Here is a 17,344-nt window from a genome sequence, read left to right as displayed (position 1 = left end):
GAGGGTAGGAGGGGAGGGGAGGGGGGGCTGGTGTCCTGAGGGCCTGTGGAAGCTGGCATGGTGCTGACCACGCCGCCGTTTCCTCTGAAAGGAATGTCTGGTGTGGCATCAGTCACTGCTGGCATTCTGGAGATGGTCTGCCAGTCCCTCATCATTGTGCCACCGCTGCACACACACACACACACACACAGACACACACACACACACACAGAGAAACAGAAATGCATCACACTCGGCTCCCACCCTGTGCATGGCAGTGATAGGCAGAGGACGAAGAGCGCACATCCTTATCAACGCCAATCCAGATGAACCTACAGACATGCTTCCCCAACACCCCAGACCCACTCGCTGCACAGTTGGCCACCATTAGCCTTCTTTTAGCTATGACAGTCCTAAGGCTAAGGGGGGGGGGGGGGGCACCACTGCCAAGGTGCTCCCCTGATTTGCTACATTTCCCACGGCTACGGGGCCTCTAGGCTTACTGGCCCATGGAGACATAAGCCCCGGCCTCCCTGGAGGCTCTCGGCCAACCCAGACGCTTGGCATGGGCTGAACCGCCCAATGGGAGCCGTCCAAGAGCCGTGGATGGCTATGATATGTTTCTACCGAGGGCAATTTCAATCATGCGGAATTTCGATGGATGAAAGGAATGTGTTTCGCTGGGGGTGGACTGAACGAGAGCGAGTCAGGCTGCTGTTTGCACACATTACCCCGTCTCATAGCAGATATAAGAAAGAATCCTTCATCAACGTGATGGTGAATTTATGGCTAAAACATTAAAATTTAGGAAAAAAATGTAAATCAATATTAAAGGTTTTAAAGGGTCATTCACCTAAATGACCATAACATATATCTTCTCATTTATACCTACTGCTACGTAGCCATGTTTACATAGTTTTGGGATATCTATGAGATTGCTGCTGCACTCCTAGGACAACAGAAATGACTACAGTGTAGTTTGTGGTGCTCAAAGCATTGAAAAATTACATTTATCAAATTTTTGCAGCAACATCTCTTTCAAGAAACAGCATCCTCGTTACTCTGGTTCATCCTGAAAACACGCTGTTCACAGTTTTTGTAGGAAAATCCAAGAAAAACTATTGACTGTGTTTAATGCATTACTATCGCTTTTCTTTTAGTAGGTTATTTGCTTTTTCAGCTAAAATAATATCAAAGCTAGATGTTGATGTCTACATTCACTGCACATGGATTAGGATAAATGATTTAGGTGTCACTGCCAAACACCATGCCAGACAACACTGATGTTAATTTGGCAAAACCCTGGATTATTTTCAATGCAATTTCTGAAATTATTTATTTATACAATATCAATTATTACAGTTAAAAAAAAAAAAAGGCAACATTAAAGTAAACTCCTGGCTATGCCATGGAAGTCAAACATCTTACATCACATCTCAACACTTTTACTTTATGCTCTGCTACATAAGGGTGACTCTCGAGGGACATCTATGACCTGCAAGGTCATGTGACAGACAGAGACAGCTGGAGCGTCAGTAGACAATTTTTTTGATGGATCACTTCTCATGTGCAAATATAGGCCAAGATCTACTGTTCAGAAATATAAGATATGAAAGCCCACACAGATGTTTAAATGCTGCCTCTTCTCTTATTATTTTTACAATCAGTCCATTTTAACAATTTTATTTCTTACTATTTTATGCTTTATCAAGGCACAGTATGAACTGAAATACCCTCACCTTCTCTCAAAATCAGCCTCAAAGGCAGAAATTAAAATATGAATGACTGCAATACATTAAGCTTATTTAACTAGCTAAAGAGAGCAATATAAATATTCCCACTGAACCATATGCCACATGACAACAAAAGGGAAATAAACAAGCAATTAGGTACTATACACAGTATTTCACTCCAAACTATGCAAAACCTCCCCAAAGTCGGTGTGATGGCTGTGACTGCACGCTATCAGTTAGCGCTCTGTAGTTGGACGGCTAGTCTCACACAGTCAGTAAGGTGCCTGTCAGTCAGCCAGGTCCTGTGCTTTGTTTTGATTATTTTCATCTGTCATCTCCTCCTTTCCCTCTCCATCTGTACGCATTCATGCTCCATTAATGCATGTTACTAAGTTGGCATCTTCCCCAGAGTTTTGCTGTTTTCTCATCTCGCAGGTGTGGATCTTCCGATGCAGACCAGCTGCTGTCCTCCCGGTCCAGCTTGACGCCCCCACAGCTACTACTGTTATTATTATTAGTCATTTTTCTATTAATATTATTGTTGTTATTGTGCTTCTCTGTGTCTCTCTCTTCCCCCTCCCTCTTTCTCTCTCTCAACGCAACTGGTCAAGGCAGATGGCCGCCCACCTAGAACCCAGTTCTGCTCGAGGTTTCTTTGTGTTAAAAGGGGAGTTTTTCCTTGCGCGGTATGTTGGATCTCTGTAAATTAAACAGTATGGTCTCAATCTGCTCTATGTGAAAAGTGCCCTGAGATAACTTATGTTGTGATTTGGTGCTATATAAATAAAACTGACTTGATTTGACTTGAAAAGGCCATTTGACAGAAATAAGTGGAGCCAAAGTAGGCTTTCACTTTCAGCACATAAGTGGAGAGGAGAGGAGATTTTGGGGGGGGGGGGGAGAAGTCCCCAAAAGTTGCTGTCCTTTTCCCTGGCTTGCATCTCAATGTCACTTTGCAGTTCAATTATTTCCATGTCCACTCCACTTGGCAAGGAAAACACATCCTGGAACTTGACAAATACAGTGTCACTGCCAATGGGAAGAAACGGATTTGTGATGAATTAGACAGTATCCTCCATGACATGCTTGTCAAAGTCAGCTGCTACTTTATCCAAATGGGCACAGAACTTTTCAGGGTTTCTTTCCAGGTTTGGGAAGTGTGTCAGTCTCCCATTTCTCAACTGAGAGGTCCACAGACCCACATTGGCTTTGAATGCATTGACAGTGCTAATCAAGTGTGCCTCCTCTTTTGTCTTTACCCTTCAGTTCAGTTTGGCCATCAGGTATGTAAGAAATCACAAATCGGCGCTGCAGTCCTTTTGCCTGTTACTTAACAATCCTCACATCTAGCGTCATCACATGGGAAAAAGTGCCTGTCGATGGATCACACAGTGATAACTGTGGAACTCGGGAAACTCCGGGTCTTTGCAGCACAAAGAAGTAAAAACATAGATTGTGCCTCGCGTAAGTGGTGCGCTGTCAGTTGTAACTGCCACTAACTTATGAATGGTGATGTTGCTGTTATGCAAGTACTGTTTGAACGCGTTGCAGACATCCTCACCTCTTGTCCTCTCCTTTAAATATGAGGAAATCTTTCTTCATGGATGAGTCCTCAAAAGCCATTTGAACAAACACCATTAGTTGTGTAGTGTGTGTCATGTCCACAGATTCGTCAGATTGTAGTAAGAAGCATTTACACAATGATAAATCCCTGAACACTTGTTAAGACATATCTTCCGATAACAACCACAGTTGCCGGGCCAAGTAGCACACTCGTGACCACATTTTTTATATAGTCTTTGTTTATACGGACTTTGAATAAAGTGTCAACAGTGACAGACAACTCTCCATCTGTAAATGTTTTTTTGTGTTTAGCCAAAAGGTGACTTACATGAAAGGACAGCTCTGTTGCAGTCTTCAATGCCTACTTCAACTTGGTCACTTTGCTGGAGCGCAGAGCACTTTTGGATCGCAAGTCGTCTTTGAATTATGGGTTAGTGGCGTGATGACGTTCCAAGTTACCTTTTTCGCCAGAGCAACTGCTTGGTTACAAATTAGGCAGACTGGTTTATCATTGACCAAAGTGAGAAAAAACTTCCATTCGCATGCTGAATGGAAGTTTTAGATTTTTAGCTTTTTCCGTACATTCTCCTCCATCTTAACTTGCTAGCTGGTTGCTAAGCCAACTGACGGTAGCTTCATGATAGTATCGTGATCTAGCCAATCAGACAGGAGAGCAGGAGAGTGTTATGCTCTAACATTTTCGGATTGCATGGCTAGATCGAAAAAAAATGTATATAAATGATTTTTTAAAATTAACCCTAATGCTTTGCGATCTCCTTTGAGCTTCCCAAAGATCGACAGGTTGGCGCCCCCTGCTGTAGAAGGTAAAGAGCGAGGAAGCACATAACACACCTGTCCCTGAAAAATTTGTAAAACTCTCTTTTCACCTCTTTTTAGTTTTGACAAAGCAGTACAGTATCTGTGACTCAAATGGAATCAGTGAAAACATTTTCAAATGTAAAAACAAGAATTATGAGAAAAACAAACTTAATAAAGACTTGTATCCAGTGATGTTGATAGATACTGTGTTTCTGACGCATTAAAATCTGAAAGGATGCAGTAAACTCACTATTAACGTGTCCAGGGGACCCAACCTATTTTTCTCCTGATAAGACTAAAATTGTGAACAAGAAATCTGTGTTGAAATCATAGAAATAAACAAAACAAACCTCGTTGACTGCATGTTTTGTGTAGCATACACAGTTCTTATTAAACCTCCCTGACAACACGTTACTAAGTAACGTTAACTAGACTCGAGATGTAGCTACATGTCTCCTACCTGCTGCAGCTTCAGTCTGAACAGCCAGACCGTGTTGGTCTGCTGTAGTGTCCAGCTTGAAATCCTCCCACAGCCTGCAATCTACAGAAGGTAAATGCATGCGTGTGCATTTTACTAATTCTATGCAGTTTGTAAAAGTTGTGATGCTATCCATGTTTAGCACGTTAGCAACAGGAACATAGCTCCCATACAGTCAATGGGTAACACTCCATATTAGGAGAGAGTGAGATAAGATGAGCCAAATTCTACGTATGTTGTCCTCCAGGTAAGGAAACAGAGACAGAAGTAGAATGAAAACATCTACCTTTATTTCAGGATGTGTCCTATCAAACGAAACTGTAATAATGCATCTATGACAAAGGGGCCTGAAAATAGGACTTCTCAAAAAAAAAGTGTTCCGGTGGCTCAACTTGCCCCAGGTTAGAGGTAAGTTGATCTGCCTGGGGGTAAACTGACCATCTGACTTTTTAAGACCACAGAACTATCAAAAATGATTATTCAATGTTCTATCCATTAAGGTTGCAGGGAAATATGAATTGTTGCTCCTTCTTTGCAGTTCCTCCAGTCTTCAGAGGTTGAGGTAGATTCTTCAACTCATCACTCAGTGGGAAAAAAGTTAGCTAAGAAAGTTAAAGTTAAAGCAACATCAGTATGATGACACAGTACATGAGATTTGGGTTTATTAAAATGACTAATGAGAGAAATGTTTGTACTCTTTAGACAGAGAGGACCATTAAAATGTTTTATTAGGATCTATTTTATGTTCTATTACCACAGTTAAAAGTTTTCAGCTCCTTGAAAGCAGTTTTTATTTCATCCGTTTTCCTCACTTTGCGAGAGTCCTTTGTTTGTGACTGATTTACCTCTAGTCTCTGATCTTTACGGTTGAATTTCAATGAAAAGGATGATAATTGATCATCTAATCATTTGTATGATGTTTTATTTATCTTAAAGGTCACTTTGAATGATCAGGGCATGTTATTGTTGCAATAATGTAACAAAAATCATTCTTTATAATGAATTCCTACTAAAATTTGTCCTTTCACATTTTTTAAAATAAAAACCCACTGTGAAACCCACATTGTAGTAAAAGCTTGTACAGCCTGTAGTGGTCAGCTGGCAGATTAGCTTGCTAGCAGTAGTGCTAGCTCAACGACCTCAGTTGGTCATGTGACCCTGGTTTTTCAGGTTGTAGCAGACCGTCAGAAGTCTCCCTGCTACATGTAGCATCCACTCAGTAGTTTCTACATTTGCACTAAGTGCTAATGTAAAGTGTGCGCTGTAGAATTGTCAAATATGAGATCAAATATGATCTAGAGATAGTGAGCTGCACAAAAACATGATAGCAGTCTTTGTTACTTAATTGCTGTGTCAATGTTTCAGCTCTTTATAAGTGTTGTGAACCTCAAACGTTATAAATAATTTACAATTCATAAAGACTGTCATATTGTTAAAGACATTCATAAAAGATGGCACACACCACAACACACCCCCAGTCAAAGGGTTAAAAGCACACTGATGAAGGATTACGGTAATTTTTAATCTAGACGTGTTGTTTTTTTAATTCACTCTGACTGCTCTGCCTTGATGGTTTTGATTAATTTGGCCAGGAAATGTTTGTGAGCAAGACATATACTGCGATTCATCTGCAAAATAATCCAATCATTACCAACTAATGACAGGGGGGGTGAAAAATGATGCGAGCCCGCTGCGGCTCCCCAACATGCATCAGGGCCCCACCGACACAGAGGATTGGAGGCCCCACCTGTCACAGCGATGCAGTAATTGCATTGTGGGCACTCTCTCCTCTCCTCGGCTCGCGCTCGTCTCTTCCCCATGCACCGCCGTTCAGCTGCGCAGACAATGCTCGTCTTAATGAAGCCGTCTGACGAGGTGGCAATTACAGACTTCTGTCACTGTCACCGGGGGCAACCGGGGAGGGGGTGGGTGTGGGGGGGGATTGAAGGGGGGGCGGAGGATATCTCACCCCTGAGGGCTTCTCCACACCCGCTGTGTTACGCCGGATGGCAGGGTGGCTAAGCTGCTGTCAAAGGCAACTTGAGAGTGTGAGCTGGATTAGGGGTTTTACTGTATGAGTGATTGTTAGAAATGAAGTGATGCATTGCAGCGTATGTCTCCGGATTGATGGATGATCCAGTGACACTTCGGTGCACACTTAAAAATAAAGCAGTGCTTCCATGTGCAGTAACAGAAATCACCTGACCCGAGTTTTTGTTTTCAAGTCTGCTGAAATCTATCGCAGTTGTGTTAAAGGGTCACTTCTACTAAATGAGTGTTTACTAGTGAAACAACAACAACAAAAGAAAGTTGACCCCCTTCCATTTGGGTTCATTCCCACTCAAAACAATCAGGCTGACCAGTCCAACGATGCACTAGCTGAACTTTGTAACTTCCTTTATTCAGACAGGAATTCTCTGTCATCCATGACCAATGAAAAGGCAGCACAATAAAAGCAGTTTTCTATTTTTCTTTCCTCTGTACAGTAAGAATAGCAGACGCCATGTTTGTTTACTGCTGTTGTCATGGAAACACTCTCATTAGCTTTAACTTTAACGCATGTTTGCGGCGGTTGGGGCAGGAGTTGCCGTTTGTGTTTGCGTACTTGTGTGGACCGTGTTTGGGGCCTTAAAATCACAGAAACCCTGTGTTACAAACTGGGGGCCAGGAGTTTTAAAAAAGGGTCAACTGATAATTTAATTGCATTATGGGAAATGTAGGATCGAGCATCTGTGCAACTTGACCCAAACTGCCTTACTAAAACTCAGGATATCTCGGCATGTGCTCCATCAGTTCTCTTTTTAAAAATCTCTCTCTTCTGAGTCCCCAAGTATAACTCTAGTGATATCTAGTCATGCATATAGTTTTGGTTTTATTTGCCCAGATATTTTTCTCAGAGTTTTCTGCCACCACTGCAACACAATGACGGTGAATGAACTATTTATTTCAGAGAAAGCAGTTCGAATAAAAACTGTTGAATGAGTTCAGTGGAGTACTTTTTCTGTTACTGTTCAATTTCTTTTATATGTCTTCTTTTTATGTTTCGAGCACCATAAAGTTCCGTTGTTGTATTGCGGCGACAACAGAAATAGATATCTTAAAACCTGGACAAATAAAACTATATGCGTCACCCATAACAGTACTATAAAATATCTTTTTATTTTCTGTTTGGCTGAACTGACACACTCAATAATAAATGGATTGCACTTATATATCACTTTTTTACCTGCAAACAAAGTGCTTTACAGTTTGCCTCTCATTCAAACACTACGTCATTGAGGTTAATCGTGCTTCCATGCAAGCTGCTGGTCTGGATATCAGGAACAATTTTGGATTTAGTGTCTTGCTCAAGGTCACTTCAAAATGTGGACAGTTGGGGTTGGCTAACGCTAATAACAGCTAATAAAGCATTGATTGGTAATTGGTCCAATGGTTATTTTTTTTGCATTTGTTCCTCCTTATCCAATAACATTAGCTCACTTTGTAACAAAATTAAAACAGTTCAACAGTGTGCCTTAAATTGGACTCTCAATTCATACACAGGTGTCATTATAACTCAGTCACCAAACAATAAGTTACCGTAAATTCTTGACCTACCTGTCCTGTCTTTACTTGTACAGCAACAGACATTAAGAACACAATTAGGTTAGCCAGGTTTTGCTAAAAAAAAAAAAAATTATGCAGAATTAGAGATTCCTGTGGCTGCAGTGTTATCAAAAAAGTCATGGTGGCTAAAAGGGAAATGTGCATAAGAGGCTTAAAGGCATTCCGATTCTTAATGGTGACGTGATGGATGCACCAGTGCAAAATGGCATTGCAGGCCTGGATAAATGGTTCAGTACAGATATAGCCCTGTTAAAAGATAGACACAAGCAGCCTCTATGTTCCATGTTAATGGAAACAACACTTTTCTAAAAGTAAACTCAAACACAGTTAAGAAATATATTATAAGTAGCTGCCAGAAATGTATATTTTAGAAGTGCGTATATAGAGTGAATATTGATATTTGAAGGATAAAGCTTCTATATTTTTCTTATTGTCAACTAATCTCGTGTGTTGAGCCAAACCAGCAATGGACTCGTCCTACTTACAAGTATTGTGTTTGTATCCAAAGCCTGACATATCTTATTCCTCTGTGCTGCAGCCCTCCCTTGATGTCCACAAACCATTAAAAACAAGCCAACGAGCCACATCGTTGCACTGGGTGACATGATGCAATGGTTCCAATGGTTACCGTAGTTTGTTTAGCAACAGCTCCAAAGACTAATACCAGTGATACCATATTGAAGCTGAGAAATTTACAGTGTAGTACAAAGTCAAGAGGTTGTGATATGTAACACAACAAGCTGTTGAAGCACTGAGAATGCAACCACGTTCATGTGCAGCGGCGTCTGCCGTACACGGAACCTCTTTCTTGAGACTGAAAATGTGAGTCGTTTCTAAACAAACTACCGTAACTATTGCTTTCAGAGCAAAGGAACATGTCACCCAGTGCAGCGGTGTGGCTCATTGACCTGTTTTTAATAGTTTCTGGACAACAACGGAGGTCTACAGCACAGAAGAATATGATATATCAGACTCTGGAAACACAAACAATACTTGTAAGAAGGATCAATTGATTGTTGGTTTGGCTCTGCACATGAGATTATGTTGACAGTAAGAAAAATATTTTTAAAAATTGCCAGCCTTATCCTTTAAAATCAACATTGTTTAAGTGAAAATTACAATGAACACTTTTATTTATAATAATTTCTTATAAGAAACATTGACTTTAACAAAACCACACAGTGCAGTTACATTCATGCCAGAATTTCTATAATAGTGTAATAATATAATAGTGTTTTTCTCTTGTCTGTGATTATGTAGTTAAAATACATTTGAAAAACTGTGTTTGTATAATTTAAACCTGTCCAGCAAACATACTGTACACCTAACATCGACACCTGTGTACTTAACATTCTCCACACAGCAGTTTAACACCGCTGTGCCTCTGAAGTATCTCTCACTTGGACGAAAAGTTAATTGAATCAGAGTCTTAATGCTACGCTTCACTGTTTTGACGTCTCCGATGAAGCTTAAACTTAAACTGTGTTTACAAAGTGGTTCAGTCCACACACACACGCTTCCTCGCAAACACACACACACACACTCCAACGCTGGTGAGCCCTGATGTCTACATATGTTGCCATGGTTACATCATGATTACCTGCCCTATATTATTATGTTATTGATCAAAACAAAATCTTGTAAATACATCCTTCATCCCTCCTTCTTGCCTTTTGCATCTTTATTTGAAAAAATATCACTATTCTTAATCTGAAAAGAAACGGCAGTCAGCGGCAGAGTAACGGAAAGATTTCAAACTCTACTTTGTGTTTTTGGATCGCTGTCATTTGTCTTTGGAGCTGATTCTAAACAAACTAAAGAGACCAAACTCTTCACGGGGAAGCAACATGTCACCCAGGACACCAACAGAGGTCTACAGCACAGAGGAATAATAATATATCAGGCTTCGGATACACACACAATACTTGTTAGAAGATAAATTCATTGTTGGCTCTGCACGTGACATTTGTTGACAGTAAGAAAAATATTAGTCACATTCATTAACTTTGGAGAATATTGCTTGATTTTTCTAACTCAAACTGCTAAAGCCTCATATTAGCTTCAGCTGAACTTCAGGAGACACAGACTGTGGATTTTCTCCTCCATCTCCTACACTAACATTGCTTTAGGAAAAGATTTCTTTGCTGCCAGTATGGACAGAAGGAACAATTACAGCGGCCACGAACCCTTTCAGTGTACATATGGGCATGTCAGTGTTGTTTTAAGATAGCGGGAAGGTATTCTGGGATACGTACCGTAAAGCTTTTAAGTATTGCGCAAGATACACAAAAAAAATCAAGTAATTGAAAAAGTAAAATGCAGAGATAAAGTAGCATTTCATTGCAGGTTTTGCAGACTGTGCAGATGATGCAGGTCCGTACGGAGTCTGTTTGCACGGTAACAGGACTTTTTGAAAAAAAAAAAAAGTTTGAATGGATCCTTTAAATGAACCAAACTTGGTGAACTGTTACTTGACCTTTTTAACAAACTATTAAAGGCCTCCTTAGTTTGAATTGGCATTGACCCAATAACATATCAGAGCCATATTACTTGCAGTAGCTCATCAGGACCCCTCAGCTCAGTCAGACATAGACAGGCCATTGTTTTAAATAGCAGTGCCCTGGATGTCTAGGTTGCCTGTGATTGAGTAATGAGTGCACCATCAAATTCATGAGATGCAGAGGGCACAGAAAGTTCAAACTTTAACTGAGTTTCAGGGATTCTTCATCTTTTCTGCTACTTGTTTCCTCAACTAAGTAGTTCTAAGTAGCAAGTTATATTTTTTTGACAGAAAGCGTTTACACTTGATGGTGAATTGAAATGACTCAGACTTAAAATCCCCCTAAAATATTAGCGCACTCAGTTGCTTTAGTTTCTCTCTCATCTTTCTCTGCCTCTGTCGGTGATTCATCTTTTACAAGTTGGTGAAATTTCCCTGTAGCTTTCCACCTGGTTACAACTGACAGCTGTAGCTAAATTCCACCCACATATCACACACTAAATTACCAGTAATCAATCTGCTATTAGTTATCACCTTTACCCCGACACTCCGAGCTTCATTTGCTCTTGACAGTCAGCACTAAACTGTGATTGACAAACTTCAGAAGTGGACCTGAAACATCGCTGCCCGCACACACATAACTCACACGTACGCCCTGCAGCTTCCCGCCGAGGTGTGCGTTAGTGTGTAATAGGCTCTATTAATAAAGCCAAGCCATGCGCGACTCCACTTTCTCTCTTCAGCCACCTCTCATGGCTGACTCCTTACCGGGGATTCAGTTGTGTGAGTTTGGATCAGTCTAATCACATTTGTTTAATTAAGCACAGCTAATAGACTCTCCAGGAGATATGGTGTCTCACTGTGACAGCAGCACTGCATTGAGATGCATGTCAAACACGGAGGGCTGATATCGCCGCGGCTCCTGTGGCTTGTGCTGGTTGATGTGCCTGACATCCAACCGTGTTTGCAAGCTTGACGCAGAAAATGTTTAACGCTGAAGGTGACGGTAGAAGGAGGAGTTAAAGGTGGATGTCAGAAGAACGTCTATCAAGAACTTTCTGTTGTAGCAGCTGGCGTGCGGTGGACATCTTCGTCATGTTCTTCATAACATGACGCTGCCGTGTTCTCTGTATGCAGGTGGCAACACCCTTTAAAGGGGACATATTATGCTCTTTGTGATTATCTGTTATTTTTATACTGTTATGATGTCAGATGTCTATGTTAAACATAGTCAAAGTTACAAAACTTGAAGGTGAAGGTATGTAAAAATGCTCCCTGTAAGTCAGAAGCCAAAGTTTCAGCCTGCTCTGAAAGCTTCGTTTGCAAGGTTGTGGGTTCTTTTACTCACATATTTCGGATCAGATTTGGGCTTGAGAAGTTTATATTTCAAGTAAAGAACAAGAAAAAGAAGTGAAATCCTACTACCGCTGTTTACATAGCCTCCGGGGCCAGTGGAGGTCTTTAAAGAGACCTGTTTCAGGATGAACTGAGGGGTAGCGTGAAGAACTAGTATAAGACATTTTTTTGAACTGTAAATCATGCAAAGATATTCCTCTAGAGCACCAGAGTAAAAAATATAGACCTGGATATGTGCAGAATATGTCCTCTTTATAGGATAGCTTTCTCAAGTCTGTCTTTAAACAATAGTTAGGTGCCCGTATGAACATAAAAACAGGTTTTGCTTGCTGTAAATTTTCCTCTTTTTTCCTCCACTGCAGCTCAACAAGAACACACTCCAGGGAAATATCAAGAGACTTGTGTACTAAAAAGACTGCAGCTTTGAAAGATATACACTTAATTCGACTAATTACGATGGTTGAAGCCTAATATTAGCTTCAGATGAACTTTTTAATACATGTTTGCTTAAAAGAAGATTGTAGTTTTTGTCCCCCGTTTCTTCACTGAGGCGACTATGAAGGGATCTTCTAATGGTCAGTATGAACAGGAGGAATTATTACAGCAAGCAAAACCTGTTTCATTGTTCATATAGGCACCTGACTGTTGTTTTAAGACAGATTTGAAAAATTGTGAACCAATCCTTTAGGGTACAATAATCTATGACATAAACATATCATAGCTCTAGTGCAGCATATCATCAGTTCATGAAACCTTTTATCTTAGCAGTTCTTAACACCTGTTGTCTCATTGCTCCTTTGGCTCATAGGAAATTGTATATTTTGGCTGCATTAAAAGCAGTTTGTTTAACATAAGACATGAAATGTCAGCAGCCTTTAAGTGATACTGAAGCGTCCATCCATCCGCACCAACTGTGACCTCCGTTTGGTCGTCAGTATCATCAGAATCAGCTTCCCTGTCAGCAGCCGCCGTAGCTCTACATGCCCGTAAAGTGCTCAGAAAGCTCTTACAAATGAGAAGCCTTGAACGATCATTATAGATACAGTTAACAGTATATACACAGTGGGAGTTTTGTGTGATTTGAACAGCTGCCTTTGGAGATTATGTTTTACTAAGAACCCAAGAGATGAAGAAAAATAGGCCTGTAGCGTTAAAAATGCCGGAGTTTGTGGAGTGACTCTAACTCTGTCTGTAAAGCATCCAGATCATGATGTATGAAGAAGGGCAGCTGACTTCAGAACTGAGAAAGCCTTTTGGATGAGAAGCAAGATGTCCAGTTGTCCCTGAGTCTTCTGGATATGACTCTAACTCTCTATATCTGTCATCTATCCATCTACATATTGTGGTAGTATCTACATAGAGTGTCAGATGTCAAAAATGCTGCTGGTGTGGATTGACCTTATGAATACTTTCATTCCATTTTTGAGTGAAAGCCAACACATCTGAACATGCAGAAAACTGCTGGCCACAGAAATATCTGAGACAGATCGGGATTAGCAGGGTTTTCTAGTGCATACAATGTCAAGCTAAGGTGGGAGGGTTAGCTCAACAGCATGAGTTGAATTTGACTATCACGCATCTTTTAAGGCTGTATTCTGTTGTTTTTTTTTCATTTAAAGTAATGATGGTAACAAACATTTATCACAGCTTTCTCTAGATGAAAGGTCTCTATTACTTTTAATAGAAATAGCACAAACAGTATAAGCTTATTTTTAGTTCAAATTTGTTGAAATCAAACTTGTTTTGCATTTACATTTTTGCTAACTTGCATTTATATTTCACAGCAAGACGTTTTTTTTCTCCAGCATTTAGTCATCTTGCTCATCTACTTCATCATCATCATCATTATCATATAATCATCATCATGCGTAGCCGGATTTTTTAGGGCTTTGTTGATCTGATGTTGCTTTGAACTTGGGACTCCTCCCTCCTTGTGAACTGTCAGGTGAAATAAAAAAACACGGGCTTTACCGATTTGAGAGCCTGCGTTGCACACCGTGTAATTTTCTGCTGCTCAGTGTCTCTCAATCAAAACAATAACAGAAGACGTTGAGTTTGATGATGTTGTGAAGTAAACGTGGGATTCATGGGAGTTGTTGTCTTCATTGTTAAACAAACCACCATTAACATTTTATTTTTAGGTTAGGATTCCTTCAGTGTTCATCGTTCACAAGGTTTTTACAATGAGCCGAATTATCTGCAGACAATTAAATTATATTTATCAATTAAAAGCAGTAAAAACACTGAATAAAGCAGTTTTCACATTGTTGGAAACATTTGGGATAATGTAAGAACACAATTAAACAAAATATATGACATAGATCTGGTTGTTTTTAGACATAATAATGCGAGACAATAACATAACGTACCTTTTAGTGGCATGATACAACGATCCATGTCAATAAATCAGCACGATACAATCAGCGTGAAAAGCAGATACAATTAAAAAAAATTAGCCATGTGTCTATTTTGTTTGCCAGAAAGAAGCAGAAAACCATTTGGATGTAAGTTGACAAACTCTGCAAATTTGTGGCCTCGTTACATTACATCTACTCTTCATGTGACAGTTTAGCTTTTGCTTTCATGACATAGGTTCTGCTCAGTTGGATGCAAGGCACCTTATATCAATAAGGTCAATATAACAATAACAATAAGTCTGCTGGGAAAGTCTCAGGCCGACAGCCGACGCTTCTGGGAAAACTCTGGATTATCTGCAGGTCAAGAGGTTATCACCATTAAAAGCTGCACCAGGGTTTAGATGGTTGACGTGAGGAGAGGCTGCTCTCCCAAGAACAACAACAGCATCCGTCGTATGTTTACCTTTAAGTGACGAAGACCTCCAACGGCCGTAGGAGTTATGACTCTTTGCCCGGGAGAAGAGGAGGAAGTGATTTGATGTTGTTAGAGCCACAGAGTCCGCAGAAGGAGGAGGTGAGGGTGGATGACTGAGCCAAAAAAACCGTGGACTGCTGTGCGCTTCCTGTTTTCTACCAACGATCAAGTGTCAGTTCCTTTTAACCATGACCACATCGTTCCTTAAGCTTAACCGAGTAGTAATCACGTATTTTGTCATTTAATTTGGAGGACTTGTTGTGTTAAAATCAGGAGTGAAGAAAAATAATTACATTAAAGGAAGAAACTGCTGCCCAAGAATTAACCAACCAAGAAAATCAATTAAAATTAAATTTAAGGCAACAGTTGATACCTATGATCAAAATTTAAATTCTCTTCCCTCCTGGGGATCAATAAAGCCTTATTTTCCACTATGTGACATGAATTCACAAGCAGGTTTCACCGGTCTAAGCCGGAGCTATAGGATTAACTGATGATGGGGGTTTGATTTGGTTTGTGGTCAAGAGGAAAAAGGCCCTTCGCTGTGTGATTGACACCTCGGTACACCTGAAGAATCGAACCAGCAACTCGCCACCTCACACAGACAGAGTCCTCTAAAATCCAGGCAGCTGACATCCGTGTTCAGCTGACGCTCTCCACACGCAATAATGTACTAAGTGACATTAAGCGGCTACAGCTGATGGGAGAGTTCACACCAGACAGTAATTACACTTCGGGGGCTGTTTTTCCTTCGCCCAGCTGACTGACATCCCATTAACAGCTGTAGGCGTGTGCGCTTTGGAGGCGCCGCTGTGGGTCAGCTTTTATTGTTCTGATTGGCTCTCATCTCCACTGTCCTCCTTGGCAGCACGCAAATGAGGATTTATAGTGTTTCATTTGAGAGGTGAGCCTGCGGACTACTTCTTGTTTCAAAAATCATGAAATCAAAGAGGTTGTGAGTAGAAAAGCGAAGGAGGCAAAGGCAGGAAAAATACATGCTTTAATTTTCAATTTCTGTGAAAATCCAGCGCTCACCCCCTAGATGAAACCGTTAGTGTCTCAGGAATCCTTGTTAATCTTTAAAAGGTGAGCAATTATAAAAGATCTACTGGAGAAAGTTGCAAAGACTAACCACAAAACCAGAGCAGAAAAAAAAAAAAATGGATGAGCATTCCAGATTTAGACGAGACGTCTGTCTTTTAGCTCTTGGGCATCTTTCTGAGACAAATTACTTTCAGTAGTCAATAGCCTGTAATTAAAATATACCCACTTGATGGAGAGGCAACAGTGTCTCTCTATTTAGTTATGGGTTGGAAAGATTAATTCTGGGGTGTATAACCCTTGTAATTTTCCAGGTGCTATTTATTGTTTTCGGAGAGAGAGAAAAAAAAAGTGCAGACGATTGAAATGTCTCAGCTCAAGGTCTGCTTTGATTTGTTTACACTTCACACACATTTGGTTTCTCTTTTTTTTTGTGCCTTACATGTGCCCCCCTGTATGCGTCACCATCATAGATGCACATTAACAATTTACATTAACGTCTTGGAGCTCGTCTACGGCTCTCACACGCCGCCGCTGCTGCTGCTGCTGCACTGATAATCTTCTCTGTGTTTGAAAGCAGAGGTCAGAGTTTGTTTCTTTTGAATCCGCAGATTCATAACCACCGGCTGGATTACAGCATGTTAAAACCCAAAGTATTAAAAGTGTCACATGGAGAGAGGTCATCATTAGTTGCCCTCCTCTTCTCTCCTCTCCTCTTCTCTCACTCCACTTTAAGATGAGACTCACCGGTCCCCCTTGTGGTCAAAGCGACAACTGCAGCACATGTGGGGCTTTTTTCGGAGGCAGCAACATGAATTGATGGATAAAACACAGGCTGCATTGAAATCACCAGCTGTTGTCCGTAATGATGAAAACACTCCTAACTTAGCATGAATTTATAATTATGCAAAAAGCAAATTTGAATCTCTTTACTGGAACTTTTCAATTCCCATTCAGTCTCCCAGGAGAGAGCTGGAGTGAATCATATGCAGAGATTGTGTGTGTGTGTGTGTGTGATTTCTTTTTTTTTTTTTTCCTCCCTCTTCTTCTTTTTTTTTTTTTTAAATGCAGATCTCAGATGCTTCATAATGAAACTTTTGTGGAGTCCCAAAACCACAACAAATACACTTTTCTGAGAAGTATTTATACATATCAGCTTACGATAAAGGCTCCAGTCGTTCTCTATCCTCTCTGAGAAATAAGCTCACCGTGGACAATCAGAATCATTCTCATGATTTTTTTCCAGACTGAAACCTTTTTCCTCGGCTCTCACCTTCTGTCTCGTGTCGGCATCTTTTAGCCTTTTTTTTTTTTTTTTCCCTTCCACTAATTCTATTTTCAATGGGATGTGTAAATTAAGTGTAAATGTAAATGGATCAGTGTGTTATTTATGCTAAACCCGGAAAGAGAAACACATTCACATTGTAAGTAAACAGC

The 17,344-nt window shown here is 40.4% G+C and overlaps 1 long non-coding RNA gene across 2 annotated transcripts; it reads right to left on the bottom strand.

The window, feature by feature from the left end:
• Positions 1-7: 7 nt before the first annotated feature.
• On the bottom strand, positions 8-11,586 carry LOC122987833. Of its 2 annotated transcripts, none has more exons than XR_006404617.1 (4): positions 10,434-11,586; positions 8,170-8,232; positions 4,555-5,174; positions 8-165 (listed from the first exon to the last, which is right to left on the bottom strand). It is a non-coding gene; the product is annotated as an uncharacterized LOC122987833 (long non-coding RNA). The 2 variants fall into 2 exon arrangements; XR_006404616.1 differs by lacking the exon at positions 10,434-11,586 and adding an exon at positions 8,664-8,702.
• Between the last annotated feature and the right edge of the window lie 5,758 nt (positions 11,587-17,344).

Source organism: Thunnus albacares, chromosome 8 (assembly GCF_914725855.1).
Source record: "Thunnus albacares chromosome 8, fThuAlb1.1, whole genome shotgun sequence".
NCBI classification, from domain to species: Eukaryota; Metazoa; Chordata; class Actinopteri; order Scombriformes; family Scombridae; genus Thunnus; species Thunnus albacares.
Note: the sequence above shows the minus strand (reverse complement) of the source record. Positions and strands in the feature narration are given on the sequence as shown.